General features: G+C 38.5%; 1 pseudogene; it reads left to right on the top strand.

The window, feature by feature from the left end:
• Window positions 1-1,433: 1,433 nt before the first annotated feature.
• Window positions 1,434-23,019, top strand: part of LOC116859744 — a 156,507-nt pseudogene continuing 134,921 nt past the window's right edge.

Here is a 23,019-nt window from a genome sequence, read left to right as displayed (position 1 = left end):
CAGATTTGGTTTTCTTTTTCAACATTCCTCTGGCTATTTGAGGTCTTTTCCATACAAATTTTAGGATTATTTGTTCCAGCTCTGTGAAAAAAGTTGATATTTTGATTGCATTGAATGTATAGATTGCTTTAGGTAGCATAGACATTTGAACAATATTTGTTCCTCCAATCCATGAGCATGGAATGTTTATCCATTTCTTTGTGTCTTCCCCAATTTCTTGAGTATTCTATAGTTTTCAAAGTATAGTTCCGTTGCCTCTTTGATTAGGTCTATTCCTAGGTATTTTATGGTTTTGGGTGCAATTGTAAATGGGGTTGACTCCTTAATTTCTCTTTCTTCTTTCTCATTGTTAGTGTATAGAAATACAACTGATTTCTATGCGTTGATTTTATATCCTGTTACTTTGCTGAATTCCTGTATGAGTTCTAGTAGTTTTGGGGTGGAGTCTTCTGCGTTTTCCACATAAAGTACCATGTCATCTGTGAAGAGTGAGAGTTTGACTTCTTTGCTGATTCAGGTGCCTTTCTTTCTGTTGTCTGATTGCTGAGTCTAGGACTTCTAGTACTAGGTTGAACAGTTGTGGTGAGAGTGGACATCCCTGTTGTATTCTTGACCTTAGGGGAAAAGCTCTCAGTTTTTCCCCATTGAGAATGATACTTGCTGTAGGCGTTTCTTGTATGGCTTTTATGATCTTGAGGTATGTTCCCTCTATCCCCACGCTGTAAAGAGTTTTAATCAAGAAAAGATGCTGTACTTTGTCAAATGCTTTTTCTGCATCTATTGAGAGGATCATATGATTCTTTTCCTTTCTTTTATTAATGTAGTATATCACATTGATTGATTTGTGAATGTTGAGCTACACTTGCAGCCCAGGAATAAATCCCACCTGGTCATGGTGAATAGTTCTTTTAATATACTGTTCTACTATTGGCTATAGTATCTTGGTGAGAATTTTTGCATCCATGTCCATCAAGGATATTGGTCTGCAATTCTCCTTTTTTTGGTAGGGTCTTTGTCTGGTTTTCGGATAAAGGTAATGTTGGCCTCATAATGAGGTTTGGAAGTTTTCCTTCCATTTCTGTTTTTTGAAACAGCTTCAGAAGAATAGGTATTAATTCTTTAAATATTTGATAAAAATCCCCTGGGAAGCCACCCAGCCCTGGACTCTTGTTTTTTGGGAAATTTTGGTTACTGCTTCAATTTTCTTGCTGTTTATGGGTCTGTTCAGGTTTTTGCTTCCTTTCTGTCTCAGTTTTTGGTGGTTTATATGTTTCTAGGAATGCATCCATTTCTTGCAGATTGCCTAATTTGTTGGCATATAGTTGCTCATAATATGTTCTCAGTATCATTTAAATAAGATGATGTTTATACCCAGTATCTTTCATTGCCTAGCATTGCATGGCAAGTTCCATACAACTAGGAATTTCCACAAGATGCAGAATGTTCAAGAACTGGAACAGTCAGGAGATGAGGCTATGTATGGTAGGCCAGAAGAAGATGGTACTTTGGAGACTTTTGGGAGATTAAGAAAAGCTCACTTTTGGTATGCTTGACCCTTACATTCCTGTAGTTTGCCCAAGTACTATTGTTTGTTAGCTTTCTTTTCCTTTAAAAGCACTGTTTTTGGGTATATTGGGACCAGGAGATTCTGCAAATGGACTGCCTAGAAAGGAAATAACCCACCATTATGGGAGGAGATTCAGTTTTGTACTTACTACCTTTGGGAAAACTCATGATGCAGTAACTGCAAAGACATACTAATCACTCCAATACCCAAACTTCCACAATGCCATGGGTTTATTGATGTTTTTTGTTTTCTGTATTTATGATGCTTTGATGTTTTGGGCACTTATGGACCCAGTGAGGGACTATCCCTCCCCAAATTAGCTAATTTTAGAGATAAACAACTTGTCAACAAACAACAGCACATTATTGATATGCAGAGAAACTAATTCTGAGTTCATACCCTACCCTTCTCCTTTTATCAGGCTTTTACAGCCCAGGACACTATTCCTCTGCCCTAAATCACCCCAGGGCTAGGTACTAGCTGACTAGGGAACACCCCTGTAGCCCAGAGTCTTTCAACATTATTCCAACTATTCAGTCCTAAACCTATTCCTAAACCCCTTGTGCTGCTTGTTTTCCCTGTTTCCTCTCTCAGAAAACCATAATAAGGGCTTTTGCCCACGCTTTCCTCTCCTTTTGCCTCCTGACTGACTCTTGTGCTTCCCTGTGCAGCCCTGCATGATGTGGTATGTCCCCTTCTTGGAAACTGTGAGTAACAAAATATATTTTCAATGGCAGTTGTGTCCTGATCTCACTATACCTGAATAATAATAAAACGTACATCTTGAAACACCATAAGAATGCAATTGACCAAACCCAGAGTGTAGGAAATTTTATAGGACAAATTGCTTAAAGTTTTACTAATTTAATTGGTTAAAATATAAATTTCATTATTGTTGTGATTTTGTACTCTTTGATTACTGTGAGACTGATTTTTCCATTCTGGTTTAGTAGTTGATTATTTTCCTGTGAAGAAGTAAATTGTGTATTTTTGTCCTTTGACCATTTTATTCAGAATGTGTTATAAAGTGAACTTGATCTTTCATTTCCATTCTGCTATTGAACCTATGCAGTGAAATTTTTAAATTTCATATTATTTTTCAATTCTGAAATTTTTATTTGGTTCTATTTTTTCATGCTTCCTGTTTCTCTGCTGTGATTTTATTATCTTTTCATTCATTATAAGCATATCTTCTTTTATTTTCTTGAACAGAGTTATTAATAATCACTTTAAAATTCTCATCGGCTGCCTTCTTAGCACAGTAGGCAGCGCGTCAGCCTCATAAAATTCTCATCTGCTAATGGTAAAATGTAAGATATAAAACTTTAAAAGGAAAGCATAGGAAAGAAATGTCCAGATCAGGGGCTCAGTGAAAAATTCTTAAACTTGATACCAAAAGCATGATCTACAAAAGAAAACATTTATAAATTATAACTTATCAAACTTAAACTTTTTTAAAAAATTAAAATATAAAACTTCTGCTCTGCAAAAAAAACAATGCTAAGAGAATAACAGTCTACAGACTGGGAGAAAATATTTGCAAACTACATATACAACAAAGGACTAGTATCTGTATAAAGAACCCTCAAAACTCAACAGAAAAAAAAACAAATAACACAACTGGAAAATGGGCAAAATATATGAAGAGACATTTCACTGAAGCAGATCCACAGATGGCAAATAAACACATGAAAATATATTCAACATCATTAGGTATCAGGAAATGCAAATTAAAACCACAATGAGATATCACTACACATCTTTCAGAATGGCTAAGATAAAAAAAAATACTGATAACATCAAATGCTAGTTAGGACATGGAGAAACTAGAACTCCCATACATTGTTCACAAGAATGTAAAATGGTATAGTCACTCTGGAAAGAAGTATGATAATTTCTTATAAAATGAAAATGCAGTTACTATATAACCTAGCTATGGTACTCTTGGGCATTTATCCTAGATAAATGAAAACTGATGTCACATAAAAATGGGCACAAATGTTCATAGTAGCTTTATTCGTAATAACCCCAACTGGAAACAACCCAAGTGTCTTTGAGTGCCTGATAGATAAACAAACTCTGGCACATCCATATCATGGAATACTACTCAATATAAAAAGAATGAATTTCTGATATGCACAAAATCCTGGATGGATATTAAGGACTTGATACTTAGTGGAAAAAAAAAGCCTAGCTCAAAAGGTCAACAATGTATGATTCTAATTACATAGGTTTCCTGAAATGACAAAACATGCAGATGGAAGATAGATTAGTGGTTGCCAGGAGACAGGGGCAGGGGTGACAGGTGGGTGTGACTATAAAGAAGTAGCATCTGGGAGTGCCGTTATAGAGATGCAACAGTCTTTTATCTTCATTATGATTGCATGAGTCTATACACATGATAAAATTGCATAGAATTATACCCCTCTCACACACATGTGAGTACATATAAAATCTGGTCTCAATTGAATAAGCGAGAGTCTAGGTAGCTGTATTTTACTATAATCAGTAAGATGTCACTGTGGGGGGGACAGCTGGGGTAAGCAGTCAGTGGACTTTATGAATTATTTTGCAAACTCCTATAAGTCTATAATTATTTCAAAAGAAAAAAATGTAAAAAGCAATGCTAGAGTTTTAATTGGAATAACACTGAATTACACATTAGTTTGGGGGTCATCGATACCTTTACAGTGTTGTCTTCACATGTTCATGTATTTATTGCCCTTGAAAAATATTTGTCATTTATTGCTTTTCTCAACCAAGATAAGACAATGGACTATAATGTTTGCCTACATCAAGTCTAGGGCAAACAAATTTACTTTTGAGCATTTTACATTGACATGAGTTATTGGCTTCTTAGATGTTCCTCTTTACAGTAGTTTTTAGTATGTGCACTCCAGATTACTACATATATCTTTAATTTTTCACATTCTAAGTAAAGATAATTTTATAACACTTTATATGAAATGTAGAAACCTTGCAAAATTAGAGGCCAGTTTAACCCCTATCTCTCCATTTTTCAGAACTTGTCATATGTATTACATCTACATATAAAGCCTACAAGATGACATCATTTTTGCTTTAAAAAGTACCACATATTTTAAGAAATTAAGAGGAAAAAAACTAGTTTTTTATATTTACCAAGATAGTTATTACTTTTGCTTTTTAAATGTTTTTTCTTTTTTTAAGATTTTATTTTTAAGTAATCTCTATACCTAACATGTGTCTCTAACTTACAACCCTGAGATCAAGAGTCATATGCTCTACTGACTGAGCAAGTCTTAATTTTTTAAATGAGTATCCTACCTCTTCTTTTTTTAAAGTAGGCTTCACACCCATTGTAGAGCCCAACATGGAACTTGAACTCATGACTGTGAGATCAAGACCTGAGTTGAGATCAAGAGTTGGATGCTCAACCAACTAAGCCACCCAGGTGCTCCTCAAGCCTTTATTTTTCAAATGAACATCTCATTTTCATTGGGTTCATTTCCCTTCAGCCTAATGAAGAACTTTCTTTTGTCAAAAGGTCAAGTAGTATCTAGGCAGTAGTGCTATAGCTAATGAAGCCGGCAGGATCACTACTACAACTGCTATGTTGGTTTGTCACACTTAATAGATTCAGATGGTAAGGAGACAATAAGCCCAAATGGATTCAGTTGATTAGACAGCAACAGTTTAAGATCAGCATGGCATTAACAATTCCATATCTCTAGTCCCACAGGATTACACTGAAATAGAGGGTCCAGATGATAGGTGGCACAGTGGGTTGCCCTGCCACTGAGGAGTCAATTCTAAACCACAACAGGCATTTTTATGGCATGCAGCTGTACCCTAAGGAAGGAGGGGCAAGGTGATCAACTGACATTCAGGAGATGGAGAAAACAGTCTTGTGATAGTTCCTTATCAGGCGGCTTATTTCCCTTGCTCCAGGAAGAGTTGGTGTTCTCTGAAGGCACAGGTCAGACTGTGGTCAAGCCCTGATTAAGTGGTCCATGTGTGACAAAAATGTCTTTGGGGCATTATGTGGTGGAGCTAGTATTTCACACCTTTAATGCTTCTTGCAGTTTGGGTCTGCTGGCAAATAATTTTTTTACTCATGTTTCATCTGAACATGTCTTTGTCTTGCCTTCATTCTTGAATATATTTGCTGAGATAGAATTCTGGGTTGGCTTTTTCTTCATCACTTTAAAGATGTTGGTCTTTTCTCTTTGGTTTCCCTTGTTTCTGATGTCAGCCGTATTTGAAACTCTTTTCCCCTTTGTATATAAAGTGTTTTCTCTGGCTGCTTTTTTGATTTTCTAATTATATTTGTTTTTCAGCAGTTTGTGATATTTTCAGAGTTTTGTTTTCTATCCTTTAGGGGTTTGCTCTGCTACTTAAATCTTTAAATTTGTGTCTTTCTCCAAATTTGGGGAAGTTTAAGCCATCACACATTCAGTCTTTTTTCTACCCCATCCTCTGCAACCTCTCTCTCTAGAACTCTAATTTCATGTATGTTAGACCTTTGAATATAGTCCCATCTGTCCCTGAGGCTCTGTTCATGTTTTTGTTTCCTAATATGTTTTTCTCTCTTTTCTTCACATTGGATATTTATATTGTTCTATCTTGAGTTTACTGAAACTTTACCTCTTTCATTTCCATTCTGCTATTGAACCTATGCAGTGAAATTTTTAAATTTCATATTATTTTTCAATTCTGAAATTTTTATTTGGTTCTATTTTTTCATGCTTCCTGTTTCTCTGCTGTGATTTTATTATCTTTTCATTCATTATAAGCATATCTTCTTTTATTTTCTTGAACAGAGTTATTAATAATCACTTTAAAATTCTCATCGGCTGCCTTCTTAGCACAGTAGGCAGCGCGTCAGCCTCATAAAATTCTCATCTGCTAATTCCAGGCTCTGGGTCATCTCAGGTTTGTTCTCTGTTGATTTGCTCTTGTAAATGGGTCAAAATTTCCAGGTTCATCACAAGCTGAATAACTTTGGATTATATCCTGGATATTTTAAATGAAGACTTTGGATTCTGATTTATTCCTCTGAAAGATATTGATTTCATTGTTTTGGTAGATAGTTAATGTGTTTAGATTCAAACTGTGAACTTTGCCTCTAGGTAGTAGTTGAAATCTTAGTTCGGGGCTTTCATTTTCAATTGAAATCTGTCCCTTGTATGTGTGGTTCGGGAGTCAGCTGAGATTGAGATAGAATCTATAGACAGAAATTGGGGCTCCCTGGCTCTAGGTCTCTCCTTTCCAGGATTCCTCCTTAGTTTCCAATGGCCTTGGTTATCCTGAGCTGTGCCTATAGTTCTTCATACCAGATAGATTGTGAGTTTGCTATTGTCTTACTCTTGGTGTCTTAGCTACTCGGCAGCTTTAGTTTGCCCTTACTCTAAAAGCTGTAAAAATGGGTAATCACCTTGTGCCAACTCCCCTTCAAAATATGCCTGCTTCTGTTCACTCTGTAGTCTCTTCATATTGTTGTTTTTAATATTTTCCCCAGAGTTTATAGTTGCTATCCACAAGAGGATCAGGATCAATAGGAGTTTGCTCAGCCATATGAGAAGCAGAAGAAACTGTCCTGCTTAATTTTGATTTTGCTATTGCCAATTTGTCCTTAACATGGGATTCTGTCTCAGAAAGGAGCCTTGGCAGTGAGTGTTGAGAGTTCATAGAGGCTAGATTCCACCAGCACCTTCAGTCCTTCTTGCTACAACCTCCTTCTACTCACTTGCTATTGGAGAGTGTATAGCCCCTCCTAGTTTCAGCTGCTAATTCTCAGTTGTCCTACCATGTTTTCCAGTGCGTATCCATTAAGCTGTTTTTCCTTGTGAGCTCCTATTATGCTAGTGTTATTGGCTACCTTCAGTTGTAATGTTTAACTATGGGGAGAAAATAAACCTTAAGCCTTGGCTGGTGTCCCACAATGAGTTTGATGGGGGGAAAATATACCTCTAGAGAGAAAACCTCTAGCATTACAAGTGGTAACTCAGCCTTGGCATTGCTTTCTTTTAAGAGAAACCACTTCCAATTGTAGTACTCTAGCTTTCAGGGTACTGGTGTGTGGATGCAGGCAGGAAAAAAACTTTTAGGGGCAAGCCAATCTGCAAGTATCTGTTACCTAGCACCCATCATCCCAGGCAGCCCTGAGTTCCACCCTAAAGTTACCCTGTCACCCCTGGTGGGTTACATTCTACCACTTATATGTCTCCCAATGGCAGAACAGAAAGTGGTCATCTCAGGATAATGATAACAAGAGAAAAAGGAGCACATTTGAAAAAAAATTCCCACCTTAATTCCAGTCCATTATTCTTTTCTTTCTTTTTGGGGCTGTCTTTCCCCCAGTCCTGTTGTACTCGGTGTTCTGACCCATCCACCTTTTGTTTTCTTAGAGCTTTCCTCACTATTTTTATGCTATTTTGATAGAACCACCCATCTCTGGATTCTGTGACATGTCCAGGGTTGGGTTCTGGAGAGAGGGCCAGTTTGTAATTTTTTAATTTTAATAAGAACTGAAATAACTATTTCTTTTCATTAAAAAGTAAAAATACCTTAAAAATTTTAAGTATATATTTCAGGACATTGGAACTTTACAAGAGATTCCTTCTGAACCCCAGAAGACCTTTGAGAATTTCAAACAATGAAGAATAACTGATCATCAGCTTTGGGTGCTTCCTCAGTTAATGACATAGATGTGAGATCACCATCTGGGGTATAGATATAAAATGCACCTTTGCCTACATACATCCTAACAGTACAAAAGACAACTTTTATTTTCATGAAATGTCTCATCAATAGGCTAGAAAGTAATGGAGACTTTTTCTGTGGCATTATTGACCACATAGGGCTGTGGTTGCAATATGTTATTTTTTATCTAATAAAACTAACAGTATCTGGTTATTTTTTCCTTTGCTTATGAGGTTTGCATATAGTCTTATGAGGATAAGTTGTAATTTATAGCTTCTAAGGAGATTAGGCTGATAGAAAGTTTGAATGAAAAAAAAGCCATATCAAATTCCTCTAGTTCTTAATTTTGTCTGAGCTATTAAAACCCAATTAGACACAGACCAAATTCTTGTTTATTAGAAGCTTCAGAAGTCTTATAAATGAGTGCTAACATAGTTGTGGGAGTCCATTGCTTACTACATGCAGTCTTTTGCAAAAAAGCATCACATCATTTTAATAACAAGAGTGCGTTCCATGAATATACTCATTCACATTGAGAGAACAGGCCCAACCATTTACAATCTAGTGATTCCAACTGTTTAAGCAAATGAGTGCATAAGCCATTAGCTAGCTTCTTTCCTTCTTACTACTTCTCTCTCATTAGTACTCCATCCCCACCCCCAAGCCTGTTGAAGCACTATTCATGTCCTCTAGGACCAGCTCAAATAGTATTGAGCCCAATACCTCCTCCACAAAACAGAATTGATTGCTTCCTCCTTTATTCTTCTCTCTGTGTCTAACACCAAGCTCCGAACCTAGCCTGTAGTAAATGTTAGGTGAATGCTGTAAGAGTAAAACCAATTGTGAAATGTTACCATTTTTGGATACTGGCCACAAAGATGGTGCTTTCAAAAGGACCTTTTTCCATTACTCCCAAGACCCAAGCAAGCATGCTAACTAAGACCACTTGTCTACGACTTGCTGTGGTTATTTATATTTATACCAAGAAGCATGGCATTTATTAAGGATGCTGGCATTAGCTTGCCTGTGCTTGGGGGAGTAGGGTAAGGTACTCCTGATTTGTGTGCTTGGCCAGGGCACACCATGGGCACAGAGACAGGCCTCTTCCATCAATCACATGCTTCTATAACTGCCACTGCCCAACAGCACAGGGGTGGATAACAAATGTGTTTTGGTGATATTTTCAAGGGGACAAAAAGAGTGCTATTAGAATCCAAGGTGTTGATTTTCTTCTATAGAAAACATCCCCTTCCTGTTTCATCAGAAACCCTTCGAATTTTGAAACCTTTTAAATTAGAAGTATTGGAGATCCCTTTTTACTTACACTGACAAATGAGTTACTCACCTTTATCCCCTCCCCATTATGTTCTTCATTTGAGGTAAACACGATGTTCATTTAACTTTTGCATCCTCAGATTAACTGCAAGTGGAACAATCTAATACATCTCCTCAGTGTTGGAGCTTAAATTCTGAGGACATCATTTTTCATTTTCAAATGAAGCTGACATCAAGAAAGAACAGCAGATCAAGCAGCAATTGCTGTCCTTCTCTGTTTTGCAAAGTATCTCTTACAAGAAAAGAGCTTGTGAAACTTGGTTCCATTTCTCACAGCCGTGGGATAAGGGTCACATGTAAACAATGATATCCTGTGCTACTTGGGCCTCACTTAACTGTCTTTGTTGCTTTAGAAGGAACTGCCAAGTGGGGTGTTTCTCAAAGCTCATGCTTGACATTCCAGAAATACTGTAGAGTCCACTTCAAAGATGGTACTTTGCATATGAAATTTGTGACTATTGATGCATTCTTGATGGTTATGGGGCATCACATTGACACATTCTTTCAAATTACATAGGAAATACACCCTCCACGATGAATGAATCTGGTACTCTGACGGTGGGCCTGTCATTGCAGGAGACCTTTGCACTTACCACTTGGGTATTTTTCTGGAAAGCTATGGTAGTTTGGGGCTTAGGGTGACCATGTTTGCTGAACTAGTGACATTGAGATGATTGCTACAAGATAAGTTTTTGGGTTCTTGATAGAGCACTAACTGGGAGTCAGGAGACCTGGGTTCTACTGCCCAGTGGACTAACTCTTTGGCCTTGTGAAATGTCCTTGGTCTCTCTGGCCTCAGTTTTCAATTTTTGAAATGATGGGATTATACTAGATAATCTTCTAACTCCTTTCTGGCTCTAAATTTGATCATGTGACATAAAACAGTAAAAACTAAACAGGAAGTCAGGAAACAGAAGTTTCCAGTCCAGGCTCTGCTACTTACTGTGACTTGGCACAAGTCACTTAGCCTCCCAGCCTCAGGTCTCCATCTCTGGGGAGACTAGTATCTTCTCTACCTGCCTCACCTGGTGGTTGTACCAATCAGGTAAAGAAACATCTTTTTCACAGAGCATTTACTGAGCAACTACTCTGGGGCACCAGCTTGATAGATGGCAAAGATAGAGAGGTTATTAGATTATCTGTTACTACTACTAATGTTAGCTACAATTTAGTGAGCCCTTCCTATCACCAGGCACTTAGGTACAATATTCCATTTAGCCTACATTTTATGGATGAGGGAACTGAAGTTCAAGGAGGTTGGATCACTTCCTCAAGATCATGTAGCTAGGCAGAGCTGAAACTGAAATTTGTACCAGGGTTCTGTTCTTTATTTTAAAAGTTAAAAACATCTCACCTCCTGCCAAGGAGCTCGTGTTACTATTATTATTTCTTTCCTGGGCCACAGTGCCTGAATCTCATGACCTGGAAGCTGTGCACATGTAGGGGGAGGCATGGGAGGAGACTGGCTTGGCTGGGGCTGAAGGAAATGTTCTCTTTGCAGACACTGCCTAAGGCAGCACAGTCAGTGAAAAGACCTGAGGGGCAGCCCAAGTGCACAAGCCAGAGGAAGTCCAAATGCATTGCCTGGGCTGAGGGACCAAATGCAGCAGGCATTCAGGTGGTAGCTGGGGGTGGGGGGTTTAGTTGTAAAAGGGAGCAGTGAAATGCCTGGGGCCTGGTTGTGGAGACCAGGTATTCTTTGAGGCTAGTTTTGATGTGCTGCTCGTGGCCTGTGATGTGAATAGGCCAATTCCATTGAAAGAGCCAGGCAGAAGACGGAACCAGCCTTCAGTTTGCTTACCTGTAAAAGAAGGACATTGGGCTAAATGAGCTCAATGGGTGCCCTTGTGTCAGACATCCCCTGGGGTCAGCAGTCTGCAGAACCAGCTCCTCCGGGGCTCTGAGCAGTAGACAGTGCTTTTGCTAGAGTGTTGTTCTGTCTTAGAATATACCCCCAAGTCTCTCAGATGCTCGGATTTTGTTTTGATTATATCAGGAGCTGCATTGGTAGAACCCCTGTCCCCCAAGAAGCACACAGCTCAACTGCCTTCCTGCTCTCTTTGCAAAGTCTTCTCAGGGTGGCTTTACCATCATGACCCAACTCTTTGTGCCTCTGATTTACCCCTCCAAGTCTGCTGATTTACTCCTCCAAGTCTGCTGATTCCTTTAACCACACTGGTTCTTTCTCTGAACTCTGCTTACTCTATGGACTGCCCAGCCCAAGAGAGAATAGCCTGATTACGCTAACTTAAGTTGTTAGGCACGAGCACATCTGGAATTATGGGATAAATGACAGAAGCAGGCCAGGTGTGTGTGTTTCATGGGTGGGGGAACTAAGCCCTGGCACTAGATATGGCCATTGACCAGTACTCATGCTTGAGTTAAAGGTCTTGTTACAGGCAGAGACAGGCTAGTGGGTTGGAGGTTGGTGCCACAGTGATATTCAGGGAAATAGCCAATGCTAAGGAGTCCAGGGTAACTAGTTCAATAACAATGGCAAGAGCAGACACTTACATGGACAGTGTGCTAAGCACTTAAAATAGATTTACTCTTTTAATCTTCGCAGCAATCTTGTGAGGTAACATTGCTATTTCCCACTTTATGTATGAGGAAACCGAGAGACTGAGGGGTTAAGCATCCTGCTCAAAATCACATAGCTAAGGTGTGGGTACATAGATATTGCTTAGAGTTAGCGAATTGGCAGTCATCATCTAGAAAACCCGTCCATAGTATCCAAACCCTAGTCACTGGGCCAAGGTACCAGTTCCAGAGAGAAGGGTAGATAAGAACAAGGCAGGGCAGAGGAGCTCATCCACCCAACATTCAGGCACTGAGGACAACCTTCTGTGCCAGGTGTTGGGGGAAGACACAAGTAAGATAGCATCTCCTTCAGGCCAGAGCTCATTCTGAAAGGGAGCTGAGGCTGTAGGCAGGATAACATATAGAACTTACAGGTGAGAATCAAGGCAGGAGTTCTTCTGTTAAGACTGGGCCAGTCTCAGAGGTGGACTTGGGAAGAGTTCTGATCTGGGAGCATCACAACCTCTTAGGAAGCTCTTTTGGGGGTACCACGTCTTGGAGGGCAACGTATTCTTAATCTCACAGCCATGGGACTGAGGCTGAGCATTAACCCTATGCCCATGGATGGGTTGGTCTGGGAACTGCATTGAGCCTGAACCTCTAGGTGAAAGGATCAGTGGTCCAGCTATGGGGATCTGAGTAGGGTAGAGGAATTGAACTGGGGGCTAATAGAACAAAGCCCAGGAATGATACCCCAGCTCCTGTGGAGACTGTTTTCCTTCTACCATTCCTTTGGAAGTATTGGGCCCAGCCGTGGTTGAAAGGGAAATGAATTTGGAGCCAGGGGATCTGGGGTCCATATGTTGGTAGAAGCTATGATGTCTGAACATTCTTGTTGGGATAGCTGAAATTCTTAGTAGAAATTCCAGGAAAACCAGAGGACATCTGGGAAATATATGTGGATTGGAATGGAGAGAAATACTTAGTCTTCTGGGGGAAATCTCCAATATCAAAAACCAGACTTTTAAAACTTGGTTTTCCAAAGTGACATATTAATCAAGTAGTATATAAGAGGCTTTGTAAACTATAGGGCAGGACCCCTGTGCAAGGCCTTGTTAACATGTTCATTGTTACAGATCAGGGGACAAGCAACCTCAGCAGTTCACAGGAGGAGATAGAAATATCGCCCCTCCTCACACCAGCTCTTTCTTTCTACAACCCAAAAGAGTCAATTGGAACAGATTTTCAGTTCTCTGCTGTGTTTACTAGTCTCCTGTACAGCCATCAGCCAAGGCCACTACTACCTGAAGGCAGGGCCCAGATAGGTGTGAGAAGAAGAACGTAGACCCCCTCATCCCTAGCAAGCTCAGTCCATTTCAGTTAAGACCCTGAGACCCAGTGAAGTATATAATGCATTAGAGCCATGCCTGGCGGGTCAGGATGCCTCAATCAAGATCCTGGTTCTGTAATTGCAAATAAGTTACTTAATGTCTCTGGGGAGCATCTACAAAGTGGGGGATTCATATTAGAATTTATATTAGTCTATCTGCCTCATAGGATGGTTGTGAAGATTACCTGACTGCCTGGAATGCACTCAGCCCAGCCCCTGGCCCACAGACAACGTTTGGTGTTAGTTGCTACTATTCTCCTTTTCCCTTCTATCTTCCACCTTCCTCCTTCTCCCCGGTCTGCTTTCTTCTCCTGTTTTTCCTCCACCTTCATCTTTAGAAGGCTTTCCAGAAGAACCTGAAGCTAGTGGCTTGGTTGGCCTAGCTGGCTGTCACTGCTCTGAGCTGACAGAGTTTGAGTAATTAGATCTGAGTCCCTGAAGCCCTGTATTCAGAGCATGAGCCCTCTAGGGTTGGGACTTTGCCTGGTCCTTGCTACTTGGCCTCCCAGCCCCGGTGACTGAGGCCCTGCCACCTTACTTCAGGGTTCCTTCATGCCAATCACTAGCTATCACACCACACTTGTTGGATATGTTTTCTCTTTTGGGTATTAGTGGCCCACACAGCAGTCATCCTTACCTGCTACCTTACACAGTGATTCCACACAGTGACTTCCAATGAGCCTAGTACTTACCTCAGTGAAACTTTCTAAAAGCCCTGTGAAAATTGCATAGCTCCTTATTCATTTGGCAAATGCTCATTGAGCACCTACTCTGTGCTTCTAGGTGTTCAACGAGGGTGGCACAATAGAAAAATAATGGGGAATTGTGGAGGAGGCATTAGATAAAACCTGAACTCTTGAGTCTCACAAATTGGCCCTTAAACTGGCTCTGCCACTCACAGCTGTATGGCCTTGGGCCAGTCAACCCACCTCTCTGTACTCCATTTCCTCGTATGTAAAATGGGCATATGAATAGTCCCCATCTCACAGGGCTTCCTTACTAGCTTCATTTCCTGCTCTGCACTTTCATATAATTTGTACTTTTATTTTTAGTTCATATCTCAATATATTGTGATTCCGTCTGCCTTCCAAGCTATATTCTGAGCTCTGGTGGGCAGGAACCACTTGTTTATGTTTGTAACTCTAGTGCCTCCCATAGTGCCTGGCCCAAAATATATAAGCTGTTGCTGAAATGTTAACACTATGTGATAATTATTTTTCCAGGTCTGTCTTCCTTAGTAAGCTGTGAGTTTCTGGAGGGCAGATATTTTGTCTCAGTATATGCAAAACATAGTGGGTCTGGCAGGATATAGTGGGTGTGGCTTAAAGTAGGGACTCAGGGAATGCTGGTTAAATGAGTGGGGAAGTGAGGGGAGGAATGAAAGGAATAGAGGAAGACTGATGACTAAGACTAAGACGATTTCTTACAGGCCTACTACTATTATTGAGGCCATGCTCAGCTTGGAATTAATTTGGAAATGTAGTAGGAATGTGAGATAAGGGCTAGCTTCATTTTCTGAGGCCTGATTTTCCTCAGTCTTGTTCCAGAATTTAACACTGTTGACCACCTTTTCTTTTTGAAATGCTTTTCTTCTTTAGCCTCTTTAAGAACAAAGTATTTTGGTTTTCATCATGCCTTTCTGACCACCCCCCTTGTTCCTTGTTTTGTTTTGTGGTTGTTGAGCCTTATTCCTTTTGCTTCCTCACCAAAACCTCTTCCACCTCTACCAACACTCGACTGTGATGTAAATGTTCTTTAGGCTTTGGACCCGGCCCTATCCTCTCCTTTCCTAGTAAAATTAATCTAATCCCAAGGTTTTGCTCTTGAAAGTCATCTGTATGAACAATTTCCAAATCTCTCTCCAGCTTTGACATTTCTTTTGAGCTCCAAGTCTGAATCTGCAAGCTCCTGATGCATCTATACCTGGTTCTTTGTCTTCAAACTCCTGATGCATCTATACCTGGTTCTTTGTCTTCAAGCTCCTGATCATCTATGCCTGGTTCTTTGTCTTCCTGAACATTGTGTGTAAAACTTCTTATCCTTTTTCCCCAAAACTGACCTCTCTCCCCACCTTCTCTTTTCTCATTAGCCTGTCAGTATTTTTTGGTGCATAAGGAATAGGTATGAGTATATATTTTTTAACTACTATGCTATTATCACATTTAACAAAATTAACAGTAATTATTATCATTTTATACCCAATCCATATTCAGATTTCCCTTTCTCAAAGATGTCATTTTATAATTAGCTTTTTAAAATTAGAATCCTAATAGGGCCCAAACACTACATTTGGTTCTGTCTCATAAGTCTTTTATTGCTTTTGAGTCATTGTAGAAACCAGGTCATTTGCCCTGAAGAATGTCTCACAATCTCAATTTATTTGTTTTCTCATGTTGTCATTGAACTTGTTTCTCTATCCCCTGTATTTCCTATAAACTGGTAGTTATGTCTAGAGGCTTTGATTAGATTCAGGTTGAAGTTTTTGAGTAAGAATACTTCATAGCGAGTGCTGTGTACTTTCTATTATATCACCTCATGACGCAAATCATATCTGGTTGCCCCACTTTTCGTGTTACTAGATTGATCAGTGGGTTTAAATGGTATCACCTGGAGCCCTCCATTAACAAGGTTTCCATCAACCCTTCACCTAATGGTTTTAACAACTATTGATGATTACTCTTTGGGTCCATTATTTCATTAAGAGTTGCAAAATGGAATTTTTCTAATTCTGTTATGACTTCTGCCATACTTGGGATTTTTGTATAAAGAATTTTATTCTTCAACCATTTAGTTACCTAGAGTTAGTGTATGTAAAATAAAAAAAGGCAGGATAAATATTTGATACCTTCCCTTATAAAAACATCAATTTTCAGAATGAGTTGGTATCCTAGCAACCTTCAATGGAGACCAATCAAGTATTGTTATGAACTCATAGATTTTTATATATTTAGTGTGTTTCAATCTATTGTAGTCATTATTTAATTTGTTGCTAAAATTATTTCATCTTAGGCCAGTGGGGGTCCTTTCAAGTTGGCTTGTTTCCTTTTGTCATGATAGATTTCTTGATTTTTGGTTTGTTTTCAGGTTCATCTTGTACAATTCCAAACCCAGACCTGGAGTCAACCATTTTGCCAAGGGGCTCTTGTTCCTTTTGATGGGAAATGGTATTAAGAGAGCCCAGTGTAAGGGCTGGGTTTCCTCACTGCAGCTAGGTTGTCAAGTCTTTTCTTTTTAGTGAAAGAGCTAGAAAATGCCTATTTCTTTTCAAAAGGAAGCATGATGAATTCCTACTGATATTTCAAAGCCGAATTTAAGAGTATAGGGCTTTTTCTTAACATTTTTGATTTTGTAACTGTATCTAATTTCTCTCACTCTAAAAGTCTTGCTTCCTAATGACATTATGTAATTACTCGCATTACCCTATATTATATCTGTAATGATTTCAAAGGAGCAATTCCAATGTTACTACTAAGATTAGTGAATGCAGTTAAAGATTTCTTTGCTTTTCCTTTTGCCCTTAGAATAAATCCTACTAGGGAGGTAGTCAAAGTATTGTGTTTCAAAGTCACTGGAAAAGTTATTTCTCTGTGTGGTTATGTTACCAACTTGATATACGGTTTGATTCATTTGCTTCATTTTTTTCTCAGTTTTACGGATTGTTTTCTTCCTTTTTTTGAAATTTAATTTTACATTTAACTCATATAAAACGTTTACGGAATTCCAGAGTCAAAACCGTATAACAGGAGATACTCTAAATGTCTTGCTTCCATCCTGCCCCCATTCTTTTTTCTCCCTCCCTCCATAGTAACGATGTTTAATTAGGTGTTGGCTTATCCATCCATCATGTATTTGAATATTAAACAAAAGAGAATAAGTAATTGTATTTCACCCCCATATGTTACACAAATGTAGCAAGTACTATAAAAACTCTTCTGCTCCCTTTCTTTCCTTAACATTCTAGAGAATCATTCTGTGTCAATGTATGGAGATCTTCCTCTTTCTTGTTTTGTGACTGTATAGTATACTATCCTAAAGAGGAACTATACTTTGTTCAGCTGGTCAGTCCCTGTTGACAGATACTTGTATTGATTCTAGTCTTTTTCAGTTGCAAAGAATGTTACCATAAGTAGTGGAAGTATTTGTCTCATGTCTCCTTGCTCCAAGCCTCGGTGGCATTCTTAACTCCCCTTTCTGCCTCCTTTTGTACACCTATTCAGTTCTGAACCCTGGTGATTCTTCCTTTGCCTTCTTCTCTGTTTCTGCCTTTCTATCCCTTATGCTGTCACCTAGTTTTAGACACTAGTTGTCTTTGCCTGGGTCATAGCAATAGCAGTGGAATCCCTACTTATTTTTCTCCTCAGTCCAGTCTGTGCTACACACAATGGCCAGATTTATTTCCTGAAATACTGCTTTCATCATAAGCTCTTCTCACTCTACTCATAAATCTTCAAAAGTAGCATAAAATCCAAATTCTCTAGTTTGGCATTCAAGGGCCTCCATGGACTGAGCCAAATCCCCTTTCCTGATATTCATTCTCTCTGCTTTGGTCTATGGATACATTGCTCTATATATTTGATTTCTCAAATATCACATTGTTTATTATCTTTATACCTTACCTATGCTTCAGAGTTACACTTAAATCCCAGCTCTCTAGAAACCCTACTGGAAACCTCTGCCCAGGCTCACTTGCTCTCTCTCTCTCCCATGAGCTCCTACTCTTTGCGATATCCATTTGAAATTGAGCAGACTTAGTGCCTTGCCAAATGGAAAGATCTGTTAAGTCCATCTGCTTACTACCATAAGATGTAAGAAATTCATTAATATGTTCATCAAGCACTAACTGAACATCAGAAAAGCATCAAAACTTGAGGGACCTTTGGAATAGTTACGGTTCTTTCTGATAGTAACCAAGAAGAGTGTGGGATTCTATCTGTCTGGAGGCACAGCTAAGAATATGTTCCAGGGTGGCAATACATGACTGAGAGATATAATCATAGATTATGGTAGATTGTGTGTCCCTTCCAAAGGCAGATTTAATTCCACTTGAAGGAGAAGAAATCATGCTTGATTCTGGGGGAAAGGACGTGTTTAATAAGTATTGAGTCAAAAGGTCTCAAATTCTAGAAGGGCACTGCTTTTTCCAACTTCCCCCATTAGGATAAAACATGGCATTTTGTTTTTTGAGGACCTAGAGCTCATATAAGCCTGACATTATCTTGGCCACCAGCTATGTGACAGGCTGGTTGGCCAATCTCACATTACAGAATACCGCTTCCATTCTGTACTTTTGTTGTTTGGGTTGCATTAACCTTAATTTCTTAAAGTTCCTTTTAAAACTTCACCATCTGGAGCTAGAACTATTTTTGGTTTATTTATTTACAATTTATCCTCTTTGCTTTCAAAAGGATTTGAAGAAGCTTGCAAGTTTAAACATAATGCAAAGTAAGGCATAGAACAAAATTGTCTATTTTAAGGAGTAGGTATTACCAGATACCTTGGATAAGTGGAATGCTTTGGCTGTTGAGCACTGACTATGACTTTGAATTTTTTGGCAGTCAAGTGTAAGGGTTACATTGGTATATATTTACCTGAGAATTAGAAAGCTGATATATTCTTCTTTAAAGATCAACTTCTCCCTGACATGAAACTCAAGTTGGGATCTGACACAGGAACCTTGTATAAGCACATTAGGTAACACAGTGAATCATGTTTTTAACTTTAATTTTTACAAGTTAAACACAGAATAAAACACAGAAATACCCACCAAATCATCACTGTTTATGTTAATTGAATTAAGGTTTTATGTTTGTTGTTATTTGTTTGAAAAATTAATTCAACTTTCACACACTGCTAGCCGACTCTCACTTGGGGAAGCTATTTGGCAGTATCTACTAAAGCTAAACAAATGGCTACCCAGTGACCCAGCAATTCCACTGCATGTGTTTACTGAAATATATATACAGGAATGTCCATTACAGCATTATTTAGTAGCATCAAATAATGAAAACAACTCAAATATTCATCAGTAGTGAATATATGAATAAATTGTGTTGCATTTGTACAATGGAATACTGTATAGTAGTGAAAATTAACAAATTAGAGCTACATGCAAGAACATGGAAGACACTTTTTAAAATAAGATTTTATTTATTTACTTATTTATTTGAGAGAGAGCAGGAAGAGAGAGAGAGAGCACAAGTGGTGGGGGGAGGGCCAGAGGGAGAGGCAGATTCCCTGCTGAGTAGAAAGCCAGATGTAGGGCTCTATCTCAGGACCCCAGAATCGTGACCTGAGCTGAAGGCAGATGCTTAGCCCACTGAGCCACCCAGGTGCCCCTGGAGGACTCTTATGAACATCACATTTATCAAAATAAATCAGAACCTAAATAATACATGCTATCTGATTTAATTTCTATAAAGTTCAAAACCAGGCAAAACTAAACTGTGATATTAAAAATCAGGATAAAAGTTAACTTTCGTGAGGGAAGAAATGAAAATGATGGGTACATGATGGAGCTTCTAGAGATGGTGATGTTCTATTTTGATTCCTGAGTAGTGCTTACTGAAGTGTACTCATGTTATACTAATTTATTGAGCTGCACAAGTATGAGCTATGCACTTTTCTACATGTGTGTTATACTTCAGCAGAAGTTTAAGTGTGAATACATGTATGTAATAAGATTTCAAACTATATAGAAAAATATATAATGAAAATAAAGTCACTGTTCTATTCCAAATTCCCATTCCCTCTCATCAAAGTCTATAACTATTGCCAGTTTCTTGTAACACCTCATTATTCTTCTAGAAATGTCCTGTAATAAAAACAGTGGTGTGTGTGTATCTATGGGTATATGTCTGTTCCTTTTTGTTATTTACAGAAATGGAAACACACTGTATACATTATTCTGACACGTTTTTTTTTTTTCATGTAACACTGTGTCTTAGACATCTTTTTCTATCAGTGGATAGAAAATATCTACCTTCTTCTTTGTAATGACTTCATAAAGTAGTCCATTATGAGGATACACCATGTTTAACCAATCTTCTATTAGTGGACATTTAAGATTTTCCAGTTTTTTAAATATTACAATGATATATTAAACATCTTTTTACACATGTCCTTGCACATGTGTATGGGGTATAGTGGACTTTTGCATCCTTTTGTTAAATTGTCTAACTGTGGGTGAAAATACCAGAGTCAAAACCATCCTTAAAATTCCCTTAGAAAGGCTGGCATACCATATCTTCATCATTCCTGTTTGCCTGTTTTTCCTGCAGTATTGAAGTAGATCTTTGAGTCTGGTTTAGCACCTAATGAAGAGAAGACCTTGTAGGTATGAGCTATATTGAGTGACATATATGCATCTTTAAACACCAGAATCACAGTGACATGATCACTATCTACAAGTGCCTCTCTGAGAGGCACATGGGGACCAAGATTTACAAGGGAGTAATAGAACCACAGTTTTCGCCTTACAGTCTCTCTAAGGCATAGCAGGGTCTTCGGGCAGAATGGCGGATATAACCTGCTACACCATTTTAATTGTCGTCTTTGTCTCTCTAAACTCTGTCTTCTATCTTTCTCTTTATGTCTTTGTCTCTCTGTCTCTCTTTCTGTCTCCCCTTTCCCCCTCTCCCTCTCTGTATGCTGAATGCCTATGATTGAATTGGTATAACTCATGTGTGTATATGCTGTGCTTCCCCTGTGTATCATAGGATCAATTCCAAGAAGTGGGTTTTGGGCACATATATATGTATGCATGTATTTTCAAATCATATGTGTGTGTTATATAGATACATTTTTTATTATGAAAATTTCAAACATACAAAAGTATGTTTGAATAGAATTCTCTAACAAGGGGCAACTGGGTGGCTACATTTGTTAAATGTCTGACTCTTGATTTCAGCTCAGGTCATGATCTCAGGGTTGTGAGATTGAGCCCCATGTCAGGCTCCCTGCACAGTGGGGAGTCTGCTTGAGACTCTCTTTCCCCCTCTCCATTTGTCCCTCCCCCTACATATTCATGCTCTCTCCCCCACTCTGTCTCTTTCTCTCTCTCTCAAGTAAATAAGTCATCTTTATAAAAAAAAGAATTTTTTTAAAAGATTTTATTTATTTATTTGACAGAGAGAGAGAGATCACAAGTAGGGGGCGGGTAGGGGGGTATGCAGGCTCCCTGCTGAGCAGAGAGCCCAATGTGGGGCTTGATCCCAGGACCCTGAGATCATGACTTGAGCCAAAGGCAGAGGCTTAACCCACTGAGCCACCCAGGCGCCTCTTTAAAAAAAAAAAAAAAAAGAATTCTATAACAAGACTCCTGTACCTATCACCCAGCCTCAAAAATGATCAACCCATGGCCGCTGTCATCTATACCATACACACTTTTCCTCTTTTTGTAATATTTTGAAGCAAGTCACAGATCTAACATTTTATCTGAGTGATTCAGTATGTATTTCTAAAGGATTGGGACTTAAAAAAAATCCACAATGCAATTGTCACACCTCAAAATGAACAAAACTTCATTAAAATCAGCAAATATCCAGTCAGTGTTCTAGTTTCCAATTATCTTGCAGTTGGGGTAAATGGATTCTTATTTGTTTGCCTAAAACTCTAAGTAAGGGCTAGATACTGTAATTGATTGATAATAGTCTTTTAGTCTCTTTCAATCTATAGGTTCCCCTTCAATCTTTTTTCTTTTTGCAATTGATTTTTGGAAGAAAATGGATTTTTTTCCCCTGTAGCATTTCCCATACTCAGGATTTTGCTGATTGCATGCCCATTGTTAAGTTTAATACTTACATAGTCTAAGTATCCTCAGACTTCTGTGTTTTCTCTAAATTAGTAGTTGATTTTAGAGGCTTAATTAGATCCAGGTTTAAGGGTTTTTTTTTTTAGCATCTTGGTTAGTTTTTTTTTTTTCTAAGACTACTTCATACATGATTCTGTGCTCTCCATTAAGTGACACATACTACATGATTTTCTCTACCTTTTTTTTAAAAAATATTTTATTTCTTTACTTATTTAAGAGAGAGATAGAGAGAACATGAGTAGGGAGAGGACCAGAGGGAGTGGGACAAGCAGATTCTGTGCTGAGCACAGAGCCTGACATGGGGCTCAATCCCATGACCCTGAGATCATGACCTGAGTCCAAATCAAGAGTTGGACACTTAACTGACTGAGCCAACCAAGTGCCCTGTTTTTTCTCCTACTTTTATGTTAGCAGTCATTGATGATCAAGTCTAGATTCATTTATTCATTAAGGATTGAAAGATGGTGATGTTTTTCTCTTATTATTCCTTTTTTATTTATTAGCTAAAATATGTCTGTATATCTATTACTTGGTTATCCAGAGTATAGTTTGTATAAGAAGGCAAGATAAATGCCTGATTCAAAATAATCAGCTGATTTGCCAACATCCACTAATAAAGGCAATGAGTGATTATTTTTTAAAGTGTAATCATGAATTAATGGACTTAAACATATTTGATGTGTTCAAATCCATTTTTCTTATTAATATTGAGGT

This window comes from Lontra canadensis, unplaced genomic scaffold (assembly GCF_010015895.1).
Source record: "Lontra canadensis isolate GAN:19392208 unplaced genomic scaffold, GSC_riverotter_1.0 scaffold161, whole genome shotgun sequence".
In the NCBI taxonomy this organism is placed as follows: domain Eukaryota; kingdom Metazoa; phylum Chordata; class Mammalia; order Carnivora; family Mustelidae; genus Lontra; species Lontra canadensis.
Note: the sequence above shows the minus strand (reverse complement) of the source record. Positions and strands in the feature narration are given on the sequence as shown.